Source organism: Prionailurus viverrinus, chromosome B3, assembly GCF_022837055.1.
Source record: "Prionailurus viverrinus isolate Anna chromosome B3, UM_Priviv_1.0, whole genome shotgun sequence".
In the NCBI taxonomy this organism is placed as follows: Eukaryota; Metazoa; Chordata; class Mammalia; order Carnivora; family Felidae; genus Prionailurus; species Prionailurus viverrinus.
In genome coordinates, this window is record NC_062566.1 from 25708366 (window position 1) to 25729153 (window position 20788).

At 36.8% G+C, this 20788-nt stretch overlaps 1 protein-coding gene across 3 annotated transcripts in view; it reads left to right on the forward strand.

Moving 5' to 3' along the window:
* HMG20A (high mobility group 20A) overlaps positions 1–20788 on the forward strand; it is a 68960-nt gene that overhangs the window by 12277 nt on the left and 35895 nt on the right. The window contains exon 1 of one of the 3 annotated variants that reach the window (XM_047863673.1): positions 16290–16348. The exons of the other annotated variants lie outside the window; for them this stretch is intronic. The gene's annotated coding sequence lies outside the window, so the exon portion shown is untranslated. Of the gene's footprint in view, positions 1–16289; positions 16349–20788 lie in introns of those variants that run through there. 3 annotated transcript variants of the gene reach the window in all.

A 20788-nucleotide genomic window follows, 5' to 3' on the forward strand; every position in this document is an offset into this window, starting at 1 on the left:
TTGATTTCATTTTTTAAGTTTATTTTGAGAGAGAATGCACATGCATGAGCGGGGGAGGGGCACAGAAAGAAGGAGAAAGAGATAATCCCAAGCAGGCTGTACAATGCCAGCACGGAGCCTGACACGTGTCTCAAACTCAGGAACCACAAGATCATGACCTGAGCCGATATCAAGAGTCAGATCTCAACTGACTGAGCCACCCAGGCACCCCACAAATTGATTTTAAAATCCATATGGACATGAAAAGGACTAAGAGTAGTTAAGAAATCTTAACAAAGCCGATGACTTTCATTACCAAGTGACAGGGTTTACTATAAAGCTACAGTTATTAGCATCATATTTGCACAGAGATAGACAAATGGATCTATGGAACAAAATAAAGAGTCCAGAAACATTGTACCATATATGTGATTACTTATGACAGCAAAGGCACTGCAGTACAGTAGGGAAAGAATGGATTTTTCAATCAATAGTGCTGGGTCATGTGGGGAGAAAAAAAATGAATCTTGATTCCTACCTCACAACAAGAATCAATTCCAGTTGGATCATAAATCTAAATGTTAAAGATAAAAGTTTAGAGAAAAACTGAAAACATCCTAACAATCTTGGAATAGGTAAAGATCCAAAAGGGAAGGAGAAGATTGATTAATGGGACTTTATTAAAATTAAGAAATTCTGTTCATCAAATGACACTATTATAAGAGTGAACAAACAAGTCACAGAGTGAGAAGACAGACTTGTAATCCATGTATCCAGTAAAGGACTTGTGGCACTCTTTAAAATCAGTAAGAGAAAAAAAGACCATCAAATTTCAAAAAGGACAAAATACTTGAAAGGTGCTCCACAAAAGAAATTACCCAAAGACCAATATGCATCCATTAATTGTTAATCATTGAATAAATTCAAATCAAAACCATAGTGAGATACCACTGCATACCTATGAAATGGCTAAAATTTTAAAAGACTGACAATGTCAAGTACTGTTGCTGTGGAACAACTGAAACTCATGCTACTGGTAGATGTGTATGTAAATCATTATAACTATTTTGGAAGTCACTTTGGCTGTATATTCTAAAAGTAAACATACATATATCTAATCTAGCTATGCCTGGTGCATACCCAACAAAAATCTATACATACATTCACCAAAGGCAAGAATGAACAAGGGTATTCATAGTAGCATTATTAATAGCCTTAATAGCAGAAAGAGTGAATAAATTATTCTTGTAACAACATGGATGATTATCAAGCATATTGCTGAACAAAAGAAGCCAGACAAAGATTAATATATAGTGTATGGATTAAGTTCAAAAACGAACAAAACAAATTTATGGTGTTAGAACTCACACTAGTTACTTTTATGGGGATAGAGAATGGGAGGGGTTACAAGGCAAGTGAAAGTCATACTTTTCACAAGGTATGCACTTACAATTTGTATTATTTAGTTTACTTAACCTCTTCCAAATGATTTTAAAGGTTATGTTATTTTTCTAGACACCCCACACACTATTTACACCTACCACTCCATCAAAAGGGTTCTTGCCAGATCACTAGTAACTTCCATGTTGCCAAAAAACAGACATTTTTCACATTCTCATGTTACCTCCTAGCAACATTTGGGTTTATCTTTTTTTCTTCAAGTACTCTGACCCATTCACTCCTGGTTTTCTGACTGCCTCTGTTCATGTCTTCTGGGACACCTTAGCGAACTCCTCTGTTCATCTTCTAATTAAGGAGTTCCTCGGGACTCAATACTCTTATTCTACCATCTCTCCCCAGGATATCTCTTACATTCTTGACTTAAAATACCAGCTACCATATGTGCTGAAAATTCCTAAATTCCTATCTCCAGTCCAGACTTCTGAGCTCTAGGGTCTCGTAGCCAGCTTCCAACTTGATATTTATCTCAACAGCATCTTACAGTGAACATATTCAGTGTTAAGCTCTTGTTCCTTCTGTATTTCTACATCTTTGGTCTTCCTGATGTCTAGAAATCTGAACTCCAAAAATATTTACTAACTTCCTAATTAAACATCTTGTATCATTCTTAAGACCTTTCATTACCATGCACATGCGCATGCATGAACATACACAAACACACGCCCATCCAGACCACTACTAGATTATATTGATTTTTGCTTCCTAAATAGATCTTGAATTCACCCTCTGTGCTACATCTCCACTCCCAGCACCCTATTTCAAGCCACCATCATTTTGTGGTAGACTATTGCAATAGCTTACAACTAGTCTTTTTTTTTTTTTTTAATATTTGTTTATTTATTTATTTGGGGAGGAGGGTAGCAGACAGGGAATCCCAAGCAGGCTCCACATTCAGCACAGAGCTCAATGCAGGGCTTGATCCCACGACCATGAGATCATGACCTGAGCCAAAATCAAGAGTCGGACACTCAACCAACTGAGCCACCCAGGTGCACCACCAATGGATCCTTTTAGATCCATTCTTACTACCCGTTAGCCCATTCTTCACACAGAACTTAGAATGATCCTTTCAAAAGTATAAATATATCATGTCTTTCCTTAAAATTCTTTCTAGGTTTGCTCTTATGCTTTGGAGAAAACCCAAATCTTTAACATAACCCCACGTCTCTGCAGAATTTAGTTTTTGCCTCTCTCTTTACTGCTCTCCTTTCCTATAATTTTCTGCAGCCTTCTCTCACTTCCTCCAAAGCACCAAGTTCTTTCTCACCTCAAGGCCTGATAAAGCTAGTTATTCAGCATGGAATGTACCTATTTAACATTCCACTCCCCCTCTTTGGAGAAGTGCCCTGTCTAAATGACAACTCCTATTATTTTATAGTGTGCTGTTTTCCTTCATAGAATTTTTTTATTTTAATTTTTATTTATTGGTCTATTTGTTTGATGTCTTTCACCTCAAACCATCACGTTTGTGGCAACAGAGATTGTTTTGTTCCCTGGTGTAGTCTGGTATCTTAAATAAATGCCCATGTTATGTGTTTAGTAAATATGGTAAATGAGAAAAGATAGCACGCCCCCTTAGGTAAAGTATAGGTCAGGAACCATTTCATATGTGTGCCTATACCCTGGGAGCATGAAGGGGTTACTTGTTCCCTTTGGTTTAGTCCTTTATTTCTTCAGAATTGCTCTCTGAGAAAGGCACCGAGTAATCATTGTATTGCCTGGAGACCATTTTTGATGGTAAGTCAGTCTTCTCGGTGATGTATATTTTATGTGGTAAGCTGAACTGTCAGTTGTGGGCAGATTTTATTTAAGCCCCCAAAGAGGACTATGCCTGCCCACATTTCTTAGGTTAAAGCTCTTAAAAACTAGAGGTAAAGTGTCCTCAGTGGCAATCTTGACTAAGTAATTTTTTTTTCTTGTAATTCCTTTTTTTTTTTTTCTTGTAATTCTTAGGGCACTAAAAAGGAAAGGTGGTCTAACTGCATTTGCTTACTGCTGAGATTGACAATATTGTTTGTGTAAAGATTATTAGCTGCTTTGGTCGTATAAAAATGTCAAAATGCCACCACAATAAGTATATGACACGCCTTTTAATCACAAGGCAAAAACAACTACATTTCATAATATTTATGTCTTCATATATGTTTTATAAGCTATACAGACCTATCATGATTTAGTATTACAGAATATTCTTTATTTTCTTAAGAGCTTGTGTTTGTTTTCTTCATCTTAGACTTACTTTTTAATTAAAATTTTTATGGTTTCTAAGCTAATTTCAATAAAATGAGATGCCAAATTGTATATTTGGTAGAAAATGGTAAGTCCAACAATTTGAAGCAGTGTTCAGGCCACTAACATGAAAAAAAAATTCCTGTTTACTACCAATTTTAGGCCAGATAAATTTCATTTCAAGAGGAACAGTTTTAAGGATTTATCATATTTCTTAATGTACTGTAAATGAGGCATTCTTTATGTCTAAAATCTAAATATTGTACTTAGAATTCTCCCATAAATTGAAAAAAAAATGCCAAATGTTTATTGTGCCTCTAATTATGTAGGTTCAGGGCTGTGGTGGAGAAAGGGGAATAGAACAGGAATGAGGATTTTGAGTGCTTAGAAAAGTTTCTGACATCATCGTCATCATCATTACTCTCCCTTTAGAGAGTTAATTGTTAATTTTCTGTTAATGAAATAATTTTTAAACCTTATCTATTTATTGATATTTGCACATTTACCAGACATTCATAGCTATTTTCATATCAATGAAATTAGGACTCATAGGAGTTTTTAAATGTCTGCTCTCAGGTATGACTAATTAACTTTCTGAATTTCACAATCCTCTGGTTGCTACTGCCAGCTTTTTCTTCAGGTTTTTAAAATGTAGATTAGTGACTCTAGAGCTAGTGAAATAATATATTAGAGGAATATTTGAATTTCTTTCTATAGTATTACAGCAATATATAAATGTGGTACATTATGGTTATAGAGGGGGTGGGGAGTTTCAAGTACAGGGAACTCTGCCATATGTAAGAACAGTCTTCTCAAGCTAATTGCCAATTTAGGGAGTGTATTAAATAAACATAATGGTTTTTATGTTTATTTCAAAAAAGGGGAAAGAGCAGCTTTGTTTTGCCAGAAAGACAATGTCAGCTGCTACCCATTTATTTCCTAGCAAAACAAACTACTTGGAAAATTCTAATTGGCAGGTTTCTTCTCCCTGGCGTTTAATTAAAATCTTTCTCTAGCAATACATGATACTGAGGATAGTGTACAGATTCATTTATTGTACCAAGAAAGACTTGGGCCAACCATATCTTCATAGCTTTCAGGCATCACTAATTATGTGTCTTCTCTGATTTGTTTAACACTATCATTGGTAAGGAGTAGCGTAAATACATTGTTTACAATCTTCCCTATTATGCCTATGTCACCATTTCTAGAGTTGTAGTCATTTCTGCAAAGAGTTTAATGTTTTTTTTTAGATAAGTAAAACTTTATCACACTAGAAATTACAACTCAATTTTTGTGTGCAGCTTAATGTCTGTGATGTAATAAAATAATCCTGGTGCATAGGATTGGAACTGATCTCTATTTGCATCCTACCTTAGAGTACTAACCTATAGATGAATATTGCTGCTCCAAGGGAGTGGAAGACTAAGGATGAATTGATGTAATTGCATCTTTATTATTAAAAAATAGAAAATGCTTAGCCAATAGTAAAGCAACCATTTTTATATATCAAGGACACCATCTTGTTAGTCAGCAGTTGATATCATCTGATAGGAGGCTTGAGTTCAAAGATTTGAAATTCAAAATGCTGTTTTTCAAATAGATTAAGTGGATTTAAATTCAGTGGTTTATCATTTTTTGAGTATAGTATAATGATTGTGAGAGCTTTTTTCCTCCTAAGCACTTACATTGTTAATTAAATCATTTCCTTTTTTTTTTTCTTCCAAACTGTTCCTTAAGCATGTGTTTAACCTGGTGTGTTCAACTCTTAGCTGAGCTTCATGTTTAATTGTTTCAGTACTTAGTAAGTATGCATGATAAAAAAATAAATTGTAGCTACAGATCTGAACTTACTTTGCTATGACCTGTAATAGTCTGCTCTACATTCTGCTCTTTGTCTTTCAAGGAAATCACATCACCCAAAACTTATAACCTACTTTACTACAATAGTGCTGCCATGTTTGGGGAGCCTAGAAGGCAGATTGAAATTTAACTGGCATCAAGGGATCTCAGTTGGTTTAACAGCTTCTCCTACCTTACTTGGCAGTGCATGTATAATAATATTGAATGGCATTCACTGTCAAGAGATTTTGGAGTTGATAGTAATAGAAATGTATTGCAGGAAAGAACATAGATACTGTGGTTAAAAGGTTATGGGAGAGAGGCACCTCGGTGACTCAGTTGGTTAAGCATCCGACTCTTGATTTCAGGTCAGGTCATGATCTCACAGTTCATGGGTTCAAGCCCTGTGTTGGGCTGTGCGCTGACAGCACAGAGCCTGCTTGGGATTCTCTCTCTGCCTCTCCCCTGCTTACGCACAGTCTCTCCCTCTCCCTCAAAATAAATAAACTTAAAAATAAATAAACAGTTATGGGAGAGACTAGAAATTAGTCTGGTAACTTGTTAATTTGAAGAGCTAATTTAAACATGTGTTTAAATGTATATGATACTGTGGAAAATAATCTCCCAGTTCAAAAATTAAGAGTAAACTCCATCATAAATAGAACTAAAGGTATATGTGAAGCATTAAATCTTATGATACTCATTTATTTTATCTTTTCATAATTGTGTTTCTTTCATGGACATAAGCTATTTGATATAGTTTATTGTTCTTTTATTTACTAAGAAGGTCAAGGCTGAACTTTTTACTGAGTATTTACCAGCTCCATGTAACAGTCTTATTGGCAAACCAGATGCATCTTACACCCTAGAGGGTAAATTTATGAGCTATTACCTGTGAGTACAAATAGAGGGTACTAAAGATGTGATTTCAGTGTAGGGAAGATATAGTTGTTTTTAATGTTGTTTTAATTTAAACTTTTTGTGTTCTATTTCATATAAACATGTCAAGGTTCCTTCTCCTGATCTCAAAACTGGCTTAAGGTGATCATTCGCTATTACGGAGCCAAATGTTATTGCTTATTCTAATGATAAAATAATGTATTCGTATTGTAAAAAATTTGAAATTTAAACACTCAAAACAAACATAACTTTTATACTTAGAGAGAAATTTAAAAAGAAAATAGTAAAAAAAACACTTGAAGACAGTGGGTAGCCTCTTGAATAATTTTAAACAAGGCGTGATATGCATGATTAGACTTGTATTCTAGAATGATCACTGGCAGCTGTATGGAAACAGATTGGTGGCAGGAAGGACAGGTAGGAGGCTGTTGGTGTACTCAGGCCAAGAAAACTAAGGGCTTTAACTGGGGCATAATAACAGGAACACAGAAGAGAGGACAGAATCAGCTGGGCTTGCTAAGAGATTCAGTGTGGTGGGAAGAGCAGGGGAAATGGCTGAAAAGGACTCCAGGTTTTTTGCTTTAGTGACAGAGTGGAGTACTCTCAACTGACATGGAGAACATGGGGGCTGGAATAGATTTTGGGGAAAAGATGATGGATTCAGTTTTATAGCTATTAAGTGTAAATTGCCTATAGCACATGAAAGGAAGATCCCTGATAATAGAGTTTAAGTGCCAAGCGTTAGATGAATAAAAAGTCAATACCTCCAGAGGAGTTCAGAAAAGTCTGAGAGTTGGATGTCAAATGCTAAACTCACTTGGCTATCCTAGCACATTCAGTTTTCTCCTTTGTAAATCAGTGCATCATTGAGCAGTGTGCAGTTTAAGCGTTCAGTTCATTGTTGCTGATGAGAATCTTCACTTGTGTGTAGGATTTCCCTGGTTCAGTCTGATAGATGACCTTCACTGTCTTCAGGCATTTAATCCATCCATATTTCTGTGCCAGATCCATAAAAACATCAGTTTCATGGCACCTTTGGTCTTGGAGAGCACAGCCATGCAAGATTTTTTCTCTCAGATTCCAGTAAAGCATTATTGGCGCACCTGGGTGGCTCAGTCGGTTGGGCGTCCCAACTTTGGCTCAGGTCATGATCTCGGAGTTTGTGGATTCAAGCCCTGCGTAGGGCTCTGTGCTGACAGCTTGGTGCCTGGAGCCTGCTTCGGATTCTGTGTCTCCCTCTTTCTCTGCCCCTCCTCCACTCATGCTCTGTCTCTCTCTCTCTCTCTCTCTCTCTCAAAAATAAATAAACATTAAAACATTTAAAAAACAAATAATAAAGCATTACTGTTGGTAGATTTTCCTTCTTGTTCTTACTTTATATTCTGCCTCAAAACTTCCCCAGAGTCATGAAATGAATATATTTTATTTTGCATAATTCATGTTGCAGATGATCTGTAGATAATCTTAAATCTGTCTTGACTAGTCTGTGAAATAAAGGACAAAATGGTAAGACTATGAGATTGTAGCTGTATAAAAGGGCAATCACAGATATGAAATGATAATACAAGCAAACTTTTAGTGTTGACTTTTTAATTTTTTTAATGCAGTTCCTTTTTTTCGGTTTTTAATGTTTATATATTTTGAGAGAGAGAGTGCACACACAAGCTGGGTAAAGGCAGAGAGAGAGGGGGAGAGAGAGAATCCCAAGCAGACTCTGCACAGTCAGCGCAGAACCCAGCACAGGGCTCGAACCCACAAACTGTGAGACCATGACCTGAGCCGAAACCAAGGGTCAGATGCTCAACTGGCTGAGCTACCCAGGTGCCCTGTGTTTGGCTTTTTGAACAGAATGCCTGAGTACTACCAGAACATACGTTATCTTGAATGTGAAAAAATCTCATTCTTGTTTTATATTTATCTCCTGAACTTTATAGACTTTTAATGTAGAGACATTAAAATACACAATTCCATGAATGCATCAATTGGCTCTTTGAGGTTAGAGAAACACTTTTATGTTTGTTCATGAAGTCCGCTCTGATTCATCGCTTTAGACATAATAACCACTGCTTTCTATATATTCATCCTTATTTGGTATGTACTGGCCAAAATAATCACCCCTGACTTGACTTATTTTTTATCTAAGAAATATACTTCTCATCGTCCCTGCCTAAACATTTGGTGGTAGACATTCTCCAAATCCAAATGAGTTAGGTATCTTTCATAAGGAACTGTGGTATTCTAATGTGTTAATCATTGAGAGATGTTCCTTCCTGCTCTCATAAGCATACAGATGTGACCAGCTATATACTGTAAATTTTGACCTACATTTAAAATTCATATTTTGATTAAAGATCTACAAGCTAGTAATCAACTCAGGTTGAAGCTTAACTTTAGAATACTTTGGTTGAAAGAGTAGAGTTCAACAGAGATGCTGAGAAAGCAAATGAAAGAAATATGGACTAATAAAAATACAGAATTCTAGAATTTTTAGAGCTGAAAGGAATCTCAGCAGGCATCAGAGAGTATTGGGATAACTGAAGGAATATGATTTAGAAGAGGGAGCAAGAACACTTGTTCTATTTTTCCCCAAAGGAGTAGAATGAGAACCCAAGGGCAGGAGCTCCTTAGGAATAGATTTGGAGTTCATCATGAAGAAAATCCTAATGGTCAGAGCCTTTCAGACATTCTCAAGAGAAGCATTCAGGTTGGGACCTGAACCTTGGATGTGTAGTTAGACCTGATGATCTTTGTGGGAACTGTCAGTCCTGGAATTCTTACCTAAACGAATGCTTCCTTTTTTTCTCCTAACTTTAAAACAGTAAAGTGCACAAATGTTAAATGAACAAGTCAACAAATCTGTACATATATAGGCACCAGTGAATATTTCCAGCACTTCAGAAGGCTCTCCTGTCAGTACCCTCTTTCCCCCTACCCTAGATAACTGCTATGCTGATTTGTGCCCCAAAGAGTAATTTTATCTGTACTTGAACATCACATAAATGGATTCACAGAATATTTACTCTCTGGGTCGGTTTCTTTTGACATCCTTTTGTCTGTGAGGTTCATTTATGTTGCATGTAGCAGTAGTTCAATCTGTGCAGATGTTGTGTCGATCTCATTGTGGAAATATACCATATACATTATCCTTGCCACTGTTGATGGAAGTGGGTTGGTTCCATTTTGAGCCTGTTTTTAATAATGGGGCTATGCACATTCTTATACATGTCTTTTGATGAACATTAGTACTCCTTTCTCTAGAATATATTACTAGGAATGCAATTGCTGGTTCATAGGATAGGTTAATTTTAGCAGTTACTGCCAGTTTTCCAGAGTGATTGTGCACATTTAAATTCCCACCAGCAACATAGGAGAATTTCATTTCCTCCTCATGCTTATCAACATTGTGTATTGTCAGTCTTTTATTTTAGCCATTTTGGTGAATAAACTGTAGTATTTCTTTTTCTACGGTTATTGATCATTTAGATGGGCTCTTTTATGAAGTACTTGCTTTATTTTGTATCCCCTTTTTTAAAAAATGGATCATTTCTCTTCACCTTACTGATTTGTAGGAGTTCTTTATACATTCTGAATATGAGTCTTTAGGGGATGTACATGTTACAAATATTATTTCTATCTGTGGCTTACTTTTTTACTTTTAATATGATCTTTGCTGAACAGATGTTCTTAATTTTGGTGAACTCCAGTTTATCATTTTTCTCTTCTCTGGTGAGTGCCTTTTGCTTCCTCTTTAAAAAGTTTTTGCCTAGGGGCGCCTGAGTGGCTCAGTTGATTAAGTGGTTAAATGTCCGACTTCGGTTCAGGTCATGGGTTCGTGGGTTCAACCCCCACATCGGGCTCTGTGCTGACAGCTCAGAGCCTGGAGCCTGCTTCAGATTCTGTGTCTCCCTCTCTCTCTCTGCCCCTCCCCCACTCATGTTCTGTCTCTCTCTGTCTCTCAAAAATAAATAAACGTTAAACAAAAAAAATTTTTTAAATAAATAAAAATAAAGTCTTTGCCTAGCCCAAGATTATGAAGACATTTTGACCAATAATTCTTAAATTCTGATACTAAGTTAGATAATGGTAAACTTTCATTGGTTCACACATCAAAACAAAACAAAAAAAAGAAATGCACAGAATTGTTTTATTTTCTCCCATAATTTAATTCTTTTTTTAAAAAAAGTTTTCTTTATTTATTTTTGAGAGAGAGAGACAGAGAGTGAGTTGGGGAGGGGTAGAGAGAGAGGGAGAGAGAGAGAATCCCAAGCAGGCTCTACGCTGTCAGCACGGAGCCCGATGTGGGGCTCGAACTCACACTGTGAGATCATGACCTGAGCTGAAACTAAGAGTCAGACTCAGCTGACTGAGCCACCCAGACACCCCTCCCATAACCTAATTCTTAAACTTTCAGCATTCGCTGTGAATAAGTAGATAATTATGATACCAAATCTGAAATTTACTATCAGGATAGACTTAGTTACTGCTTTGGTAACAACACCACTATGGAATCTCAGTGGCTTTTTTCCTCACTCATGCTACTTGTCCAAAGTGGGTTAACAGGGCTACACTATTTTTGGTCAGTTAGGCAAGGATGATGACAGAAACTCCATTGAAATATATGAGTTGACTCTCTCAGTTCCATGGCGTAATCTTACTCTATTCCTGAAAGGAGAACTAAAAATATTTGTAAATAGCTATAATGACTGTCACAGTTAATTTGGTTATATTACTTATCCTCTGTGTGAATCAGTTTGTTCACTATAAAACAGAGGCTAATGGTAGTATCTGCCTCATATGGTAGTTGTGAGGATTAAATGGGATAATACATGTAAAACCCTTAGAATAGTGCTGTTACTTAGTAAATAATACAAATGCTTGCCACTATTACTGCTATCATTATTAGGCTCTTACCATGTGATAGATACCATACTACTTGCTTTACATGGATTAATTCTTCAAATAACTTCTGTAGTAGGCACTATTATTATCCTCATTTACAGGTGAAAGAACAGGTTCAGAGATACTAACTTGCCCAATTTCCATAGCTAAAAAATAAAAGATGGGATCTGAATCCAGACAGTCTGATAATAGAGCCTTCAGTATTAACCATGACTCACTTCCAGATAGCAAATAAATACTAACAGAAGAATTCAGAAATGCATACTGTGCTTAAAGAACTTTGTTTATGTACATGTATGTTCATGGTTATGATTTTTCTTTTTTTTTTTTTATTTTAGAGAAAGCATGAAAGCAGGGGAGAGGGGGGGAGAGAGAGAGAGAGAGAGAGAGAGAGAGAGAGAGAGAGAGAGAGAGAATGTTGAGCAGGCTCCATGCCCAGTGCAGAACCCAACACGAGACTTGGTTGCACAACCCTGGGATCATGACCTGAGCTGAAATCAAGAGTCGGGGGCGCCTGGGTGGCTCAGTTGGTTGAGTGTCCAACTTCGGCTCAGGTCATGATCTCATAGCTCGTGAGTTCGAGCCCCGCAACGGGCTCTGTGCTGACATTTCAGAGCCTGAAGCCTGCTTCAGATTCTGTGTCTCCCTCTCTGTCTGCCCTACCCCTGCTTGTGCCCTGTCTCTCAAAAGTGAATAAATGTTAAAAAATTAAAAAAAAAAAAAAATGAAATCAAGAGTTGGGTGCCCAACTGACTGGGCCACCCAGGTGCCCCCTTGGTTATGGTTTGATTTTGTAATGTATGTAAATTATTATAAATTTATGTACATTATAAGTTATAGAATTATATTTATAATATATGTTTATATAAATTTATTATATAAAGAAATAAATATTGGATTTTTAATATATTCCTATAGAATTGTTTTTAGTTCTGTCACTTAGTTTAATGTATTCTTTCATGGTGTTCAGTCATGGTGTGGCACCTAAACAAATTTAGAATTGATTTTGTCCTTCATTAGCAGATGAAGAAACTTGGGCCAGATCAGTTTAATGGTCCCAGAAGACACAGCTAGTTGGTGGCATGGCCTGAACTCAGAACCAGACTCCCTGACTCTGCAGCTCTTTCTGTTGCCTCAGGTTGCCCTGCTAAGTAGTTCATACAGCACATAATTCTTTCTCAAAAATTTGAAGTCCTTCGGTTCCGCCACTAAAATTGTGAGTGAATTTGTTGTAGAATTTCCTCATAGTTCACATTGGTACATCTTGATTTTAAGTTACCAATTTTTTCTTTTAAATATGCTAATGTTACTAAACACCCAGAGCCAAATTAGATATTTCAAGAGACTTTGTAATAAGAATAAATGCCTCCAGAGAAGATGCTTCTGTGGAAAAACACTGTAATGATGAGCTTTTTCATCTAACCAGATTTGGAGTCAAATTTCTGAAGGGAAAGAAATGACAGTGGAATTGGAGATGGAGTAAATATATTCTGTTTGAAGTATATCTGAAGATATATTAGCAAGAAGTAAAATGATAACTTATTTATAAAAAGCTTGTTACTTTTTCTACCAGTGACATAAGAATATACATTTATCAACCTCAGATGTATTGTAATGTTCAGAATTAAACCTTTTAGGGAGATGCCAAGCCATATTAAACTCATGGTCATGGATTGTTTTCCCATAATTAAATGAGATTTTTGTATGATAATTGCAGTGTGTTGTCATATAATTTTATCTGGAAAATTAACAGAGTATAAATTGAGTAAACCATACACTTCTAGACAATAGCAGGATTTGTCATTATATTGCTGTATGGTAGAGAAGAAAGAGGAAGTCACAACACTTCTTTTTCTCAGTATCAAAATCTCTCTGTTATCTCTCAGGAAAGCAAACCTAATCTGTGCTATGTGGTATTGCACTCATAAGGAAATATATTACTATTTTAAGAGTACAAGATGCTTTCCCCTGGTCTCCTGTAGTTTCAAACATTCATGTGTTAAGATAAACAGTTTCATAAAATTGAATGCAGAATTTAAATGAATTTTTTAATATAAAACACAAAGTTCATAAACTATACCCTCATACGTTTCCTGCTAGACATATTTACTCTTCTCTGCCCTGTAGGGCTAATTCTGATTTGAGAAAGAGAGAAAATGAATATATCACTAGAAATTCTCTCTAAGACTCCTTTCAGCAGTAAGCTGTTAACTCCTCTAATGGTGTATTTTTCTGGAGAGGGGGGTGGAGAGAATCTGGTCAAAGAGAATTTTAGCTTTATGTGTAGTCAAATGTTAGAAAAGAAAGTGTATTCATATATTGTGTGTCAGATTAAAATTTAAGTTTAAAAAGCCTGTGATTCTTGGGGGTGCCTGGGTGGCTCAGTCGGTCAAGCAACCGACTTGATTTTGGCTCAGGTCCTGATCCCAGGGTCGTGGAATTGAGCCCTGCATTGGGCTCAACACTGAGCGCGGAGCCTGCTTAAGATTCTTTCTCTCTCTCCCTCTGTCTCTTAAAAAAAGAAAAAAGTCTAGGATTCTTGATGGCATTTCCTCTTTTTAAAGTAACATAACCATCAGGGCACCTGTGTGGCCAACTTCTGCTCAGGTCATGATCTCACAGTCGAGCCCTGCATCAAGCTCTCTGCTGTCAGCACAGAGCCTGCCTCGCATCCTCTGCCCCCTTTCTCTCTGCCCCTCCCTCCTCTCAAAAATAAAACAAACATTAAAAAAATGTTGTTTAATCATTAAAGAAAATAAAGTAACATGACCATATTACTGGATGTTGGAAAGTTAAAACAAAGTAGAAAGTAATTATTCATAATTCTACCATCCTAACATAATTACTTTGAGTATTTTGGTTTCCTTACAATCTATTTCTTTTGTATCTGGTCTTCTAATATAATTATAGTCTTGTATAATACTTTCTCATAAATATTTCGTTGACAACTTTGTAACATGATTAGCAAAATAGCTTTCACATTCTTTTTTGGTTTGCAGAGCACATAAAGAAATATTGATCCCCACAATAACTTTTTTTTTTTTTTTTTTTTTTAGTGTGTATTTATCTTTGAGACAGAGCTTGAGCAGGGCAGGGTCAGAGAGAGAGGAAGACAGGGTATCAGAAGCAGGTTCTGCATTAACAGCAGAGAGCACAGAAGCCCAATGCAGAGTTCGAACCCATGAACCGTGAGATCATGATGTGAGCTGAAGTGGGGAGCTTAACATACTGAGGCACCCAGGCACCCCTAATATAATTATAGTCTGTATAGTATACTTTCTCGTAAATATTTCGTTGAAAACTTTGTAACGTGATTAGCAAAAATAGCTTTCACGTTCTTTTATGGTTTGCAGAGCACGTAAAGAAATATTTATTTGTCCTTTACAACATCTTTTTGAGTTAAGTAGGGAAGGTATCAGCCCCATTTTACATATGAAAGTATTGAAAGCAGATAATCATATAATGCCTCTACTTGGTTGCATAGTGGATTTCTGTTCTTGACAGAAGTAATTTGCACTAACACAAGGAAGTAGATGTATTTAATGCAGAAGGAAGAGCAAAATAAATTGTTGTATACATTCTTACTCCCTGGGACCTAGTCCTGCCTTACTGGACAAGTGAGTCTCGCAACAGCAGTAGGCAACTCTGGAAATACAGATTTTGTCAGATTTTAGTAAATACACTAAACACAAGAATCTTTGAGGTGATTTAATTAGTCTGGTTACTCTTCAGTTAGAGTTACAACTAAAGTGGTGTTAAACCTGTTTTTCTGTTACCTGAAAACAAAGGAAACAAAATCATAAGCTTATAATAACCAGGAAGGTAACATCCATCCACTTGGTCTGAATTGCTTGGATAGAGTGAGAGCCTAGAGGCCCTGTGTATGAAGGGCAGGCCTTATCATATTGGGTAGGTTACTTAAAGGAAAAATGTTCCTAGGAAACTGGACTTGTAGAGCATGATATATGTCAAATTTGAATTCGGTAGCCATTTGATTTACTGAAGCCCTGAGCATTGTGACAATTTAGGATTTATAAGCAAAATATAGAGGGGCACTTGGGTGGGTGGCTCAGTCAATTTAACATCTGACTTAAGCTTAGGCCACGATCTCATGGTTTGTGAGTTCGAGCTCCGCGTCAGACTCTGTGCTGACAGCTCAGAGCCTGGAGCCTGCTTCAGATTCTGTGTCTCCCCCTATGCCTGTCTGTCTGTCTGTCTGTCTCTCTCTCTCTCTCTCTCTCTCTCTCTCTCAAAAATCAATAAACATTTAAAAAAAATTTTAATAAATTTAAAAAATAAAAGCAAAATATATAAATATAATTCTGAGTTTTAAATATTCTCCATTTTAAACTGTTATATTAAGTACATTGCAATTGTGTCTTATTTGTTTTGTGAGGACAACTGAATTTCATTTTACTCTTCACAGTAGTGAAGACAATATATTACTGCTGGGCCTCCCTGCATCTAAAGTGTTTTTGGTATTTTGTCTTCAACTTTTGGCTGAAGAAAAATTCCCTACTGCCCAAAGCTCTGTTTTTCTTTTAGGAATTCTCCCTAAGAAGAGAATTTTTTGTAAGTGAGTTGATTAAAATGAAGAATGCTTTCTTTGATGGAGTCTCTTTCCTTTTATTACACTATCGTTTTTATAAACAGTTCAATTTTCCTTCTCAAAACATGCCATCTTCTAGTATTCATTGGCTTTGAAAGGGTAAAAGATTTGGGAGTTATTGCTTGTAATAGAAAGGAACATTCTTTCCTTCTCTTCTTCACAGTGTTGTTTCACAGCTGCAGGTTTCAGCTGAAGAGAACAGTGTAAAATGTAAGAAAATAGAGGAGCACTGTTCCTTGAACCAGTAAGGACCCTTACCCTAGAACTGTTAACCAGGAAGTTTTTGTTTGGGTCAAAATACTAGGGACCTTTGTTTCTTCTGCTTTCTCATATTTTGCCTTCCTCAGATTCTAGGCTTGAATCATTTTGTTTTAGAGCAAGAAAGGAATCCTATCTACCTCCTTGATAACGAAAGTGGATTCCAAACATGTGAGTACTCTGTTCTTAGTGTTCCTTCTCAGGCATTCACTCAGCTGGTATTTTCTGTTTCCTTCAGATCTCAGATGTGATTTGTGAATTTATTATGATAATTAACAGTTATCTTAGCTCTTCACTCCATCTGTTCATCTGTATCTCTTCCCTATTTTTCTCATACATTTAAATAAATAAATAAATAAATATCATTATACACATCAGCTACAACCTTTACTTTTTTTTTTTTTTTTACTGTTTGTCCATCTGTCCCCCACTACATCATGAACTATAAAAGGACAAGAATTTCCTGTCAAATCTCATTTAGCACTGTGTCTTCAATGCGTGTCATAGTTACATATAATCAACTGTGAAAAGCAGTATTTTTCAGCTTTAAAACTCATTTCAAACTCATTGAAAACTCATTTCCCCTCTTGATAAACATAAAATTCCTCTATTCTAATATACCCTCCATGAGAATCACCCAGAAGTAAGTGAAAAAATATACAAATGTAGCTTCACCAAACAAGAACATTAACTTTCTGTACTTTGTGTACTTAATTGCTTTGGTTTTCCAAATGTAAATTAGGTTATAACATTGTGTATCATTGAAAATGCCTTTTTGTATACCTATGGCCTCCCAGAGGGAGTATGCCCTTTATGGCATTCCCCTTCCCCACCTACCTCCCACCCTCCACCCCACCCCCCCCCCCCCCACCTCATGCACACCCACTTTTTACTGTTTCATAGTACCCTGGTGTCCCAGGAAATTGTTTGGCAAAGCACTCTACACAGAGTAATGCCAAGTTTTATTGGGTTACTTTAACTCTTAGTTCCGGTGCTAGGCCAGAAGTTGTCCTACTTGGGCAGTTATCTCCTTGTTTACAAATATAAAAGAGTGGTTAGGTAGTCTGTGTAGGAAGGGCCACTTGGGACCCGCAGTCACCATGAAAAAGCCAGATAGGTGGACCCTGAACTCAAAAGGCAACACCCTGCTTGTAAAATGACAAATTTTGCTTTGGAAGAGGTGTTTATTTTCCCTGTGTCGCTGCTGTGCTTTACACCAATAATGCAAAACATTGTTTCAAGATGTTTGGGGTTTTCTTTCTCTTCACAACACATTTTGTGTCCTAATGGTAACAATTCTCCATCAAGGTTCCATTGAGGGGAAACAGTTCGTGTACAGTAATCAAACTGTCTAGAAGGAAATCTAAACAGTGCTCAGTTTCTTTTGATGATCTAATACTTCCATATTTTTAAAAGAAAATATCTGACTCAAAAGTTTGTAAAACTTTCACTTCCAAAAATCATAAAGAAGGAAGATTTATGTTTGTTTCTAATTCTGGCCTCGTCTTCCCACTTCTCACTGTTTTGAAAACAGTATCTCTAGACCAAGGACAATAAGACTATAAAATTCTATAAAGCAATTCTACGTACCACTTGACACTAAGCACAATCTTGGTCACACAGTAAAGGTGCTCAACAAATGCTTGTTGTTGAAATATAAACTCTACAAGCATTTGCATTAAATGAGGCTGGATTATTTCTTTGGTGGCCCCCCAAAACACTATACGATATTTCACTTCACAAAAACTACAAGTAGCGTATTGTCAGTATAGCCCACCCTTTATCATTAAACAAGTTACGAGTCTGCAGTTGAAATATATGCAGGCCACAACTTATAGATTTTATTCCTCATTTCTTTTCAGTTATTTTGAACTGAGAAATTGGTTCTACCTCCAAAAATACGTCAAGAATCTAACCACTTCTCACCACCTCCACTACTACCACTGTGAGCCAAGCCATCATCTTTCAGATGGATTATTGCAGTAGATTTCCAAATGAACTCCTTGCTTCCGCCCTTGACCCTCTCCACTCTTCATTCTGTTCTCAAAACAGCAGCCAGAGTGATCCTATAAAAATGTTAGACCCCATATCTACGTGAGGTTTACTCAAACCCTCTAGTGGCTCCTCTGACTAAAAAGCAAGTCCTTACCATGACTTACAAATCCCTCTGGAGTCTGGTACCCAGTCAGCTCTGGATCTCACCTACTATTTTTGTTCCTATGTCAATCCACCACATTTTCCTCCTTCAGTCACTTTCCATTGTACTAGTTGTTCCTCCTGCCTGGACCACTCTGTGCTCACATACATGCATAGCTCTCTGCTTCATCTCCTTCGGGTCTCAGTGAAGTCTTTACTGGCCTCTACTTAAAATTCCAAGCACCCTCTTCCCTTGAACTCTTCGTGGCCTCTCTATGGGCTCTGTTTTTTTCTTAGTACTTATCACTATGTGACATTATTCATTTTACTTTTTTTTTATCTTGTTTTTTGTCTGTCTTTCCCAGTATACTGTGAGATATGTGAGGGCAGGGATTTTTGCCTGTTTTGATCTGCACAGTATCCCTAGTGCACAGAAAGTGCTTAGAATGTTAGATGCTCAATAAATATTTGTTGATGAATGAATCCATTTCCTTATTGTTTAATTCCTATACTACCCTAACAATATTTTTAAAAATTACTAATATTTATAGTTATAGGAGCCTAGGCTCTAGATTTTAGAAATAGAAAGCCATATTTTCTGCCCACCCCTGCCTAACCCCCAGCCAGACATACACCTCCTTATACCCTTCTCTTGAAGTAACCCTAAGCCTTATATGTATACTCTAATTATCTCCCCCGTACTAACTACCTCACCCCACCCAAAAGTAAGTACTTAATTATCTTTTTCCCTCTCATCTACCATATCAAAACCTACAGTGAAAGAGTTCTTAGCTGAATTACACTTAACTGAACCCCAGTTAACTGCCTGATGGGATTAGCCAGTGTTCTTATTCGCTCTGTAAAACATATTGATTAATGCCTACGGCCTACTGACTGCTCTTAGCTTAATGTTCATGGCTGGTAGACAATTCTCTTTGTGCTATCACGAACTCCGGTTAAAGAACTTGCATATCAAAATCAGTTTTATTTATTCCTAAACATGTTTATAGGAGTATCTTCTTATAAATTATGTAATTATAATACATTAAATATGTAATATTTATGGTAATTTTTAATTCATAAACTTTATATTTTATAGTGGTTTTAGGTTCACAACAAAATCTAGCAGAAAGTACTAGCAGAAAGTGCTAAGAATTCCCATATATTCCCTGTCCTCACACATGCCACAACCTCTTCCATTGTCAGCATCCCCAACCAGAGTCATCCATTTGTTACAGTCAGTGAGCTTACATTGACATAATCATCACCCAAAATCCTAGTTTACATTAGGGTTCACCCTTGGTGTTGTACCTTCTATGGGATTTAACAAACATATGATATATATCCACTGTTGTAGTATTGTACAGAATAGTTCACTGCCCTAAAAATCCTTTGTGTTCTGCCTGTTCACCCCTGCCTCCCCTCTAATCCTGGCAATCACTTATCTTTTTACTATGTGCACAGTTTTGCCTTATCTGGATGTCATATGGTTGGAATCAGAGTATATAGCCTTTTCAGATTGACTTCTTTCACTTGGTAATATGCATTTAAGTTTACTCCATATCTTTTCATGGCTTGATAACTCATTTGTTTTTAGCACTGAATAATAGTCCATTATCTGGATGTGCCACAGTTTATCAGCTTGCCTACTGAAAGACATCATGGTTGTGTCCAAATTTTGATGTTATGAATAAAACTGCTATAAACATTCATGTGCAGGTTTTTAGTGAACGTAGGTTTTTAGTTCCTTTGAGTAAATACCAAGGAATGCAATTGCTGGTAAGGAAAGTGAATAGTTTGGGGGCACCTGGGTGACTCAGTTAAGTGGCTGACTCTTGATTTCAGCTCATGTCATGATCTCACAGTTTGTGGTATCGAGCCCCATGTCAGGCTCTGAGCTGGGCATAGAGCCTGCTTAAGAATCTCTCTGTCCCTCTCCCTGTACCCTTTCCCTATTCATGATCTCTCTCTCTCTCTCTCTCTTAAAAAAAAAAAAGGAAGAAAGAAAAAAGAATATGACACACCAAATGGTCTTCCATAGTGGCTGACCCATTTTGTGTTCATTCCCACCAACAATGAATAGAGTTCCTGTTCTAAATCCACATCAGCATTTGGTGTTGTCACTGTTTTGGATTTTTTTTTAATTTTTTTTTTTAATGTTCATTTATTTTTTGAGAGAGAGACAGAACACAAACAAGGGAGGGGCAGCACAGAACCTGAAGCAGGCTCCGTGCTCTGAGCTGTCAGTGCAGAACCCAATGCCCGCCAAGATCATGACCTGAGCTGAAGTTGGATGCTTAACAGACTGAGCTACCCAGGTGCCCTTGTGTTGGATTTTTAATAGCCATTGTAATCATTTTAATAGCTATGTAGTTGTATCTCGCTTTAATTTTCAGTTTCTTAATGACGTGATATTGAACATCTTTTCGTATGCATACTTGCCATCTGTATATCTTCTTTAATGAGGAGTCTGTT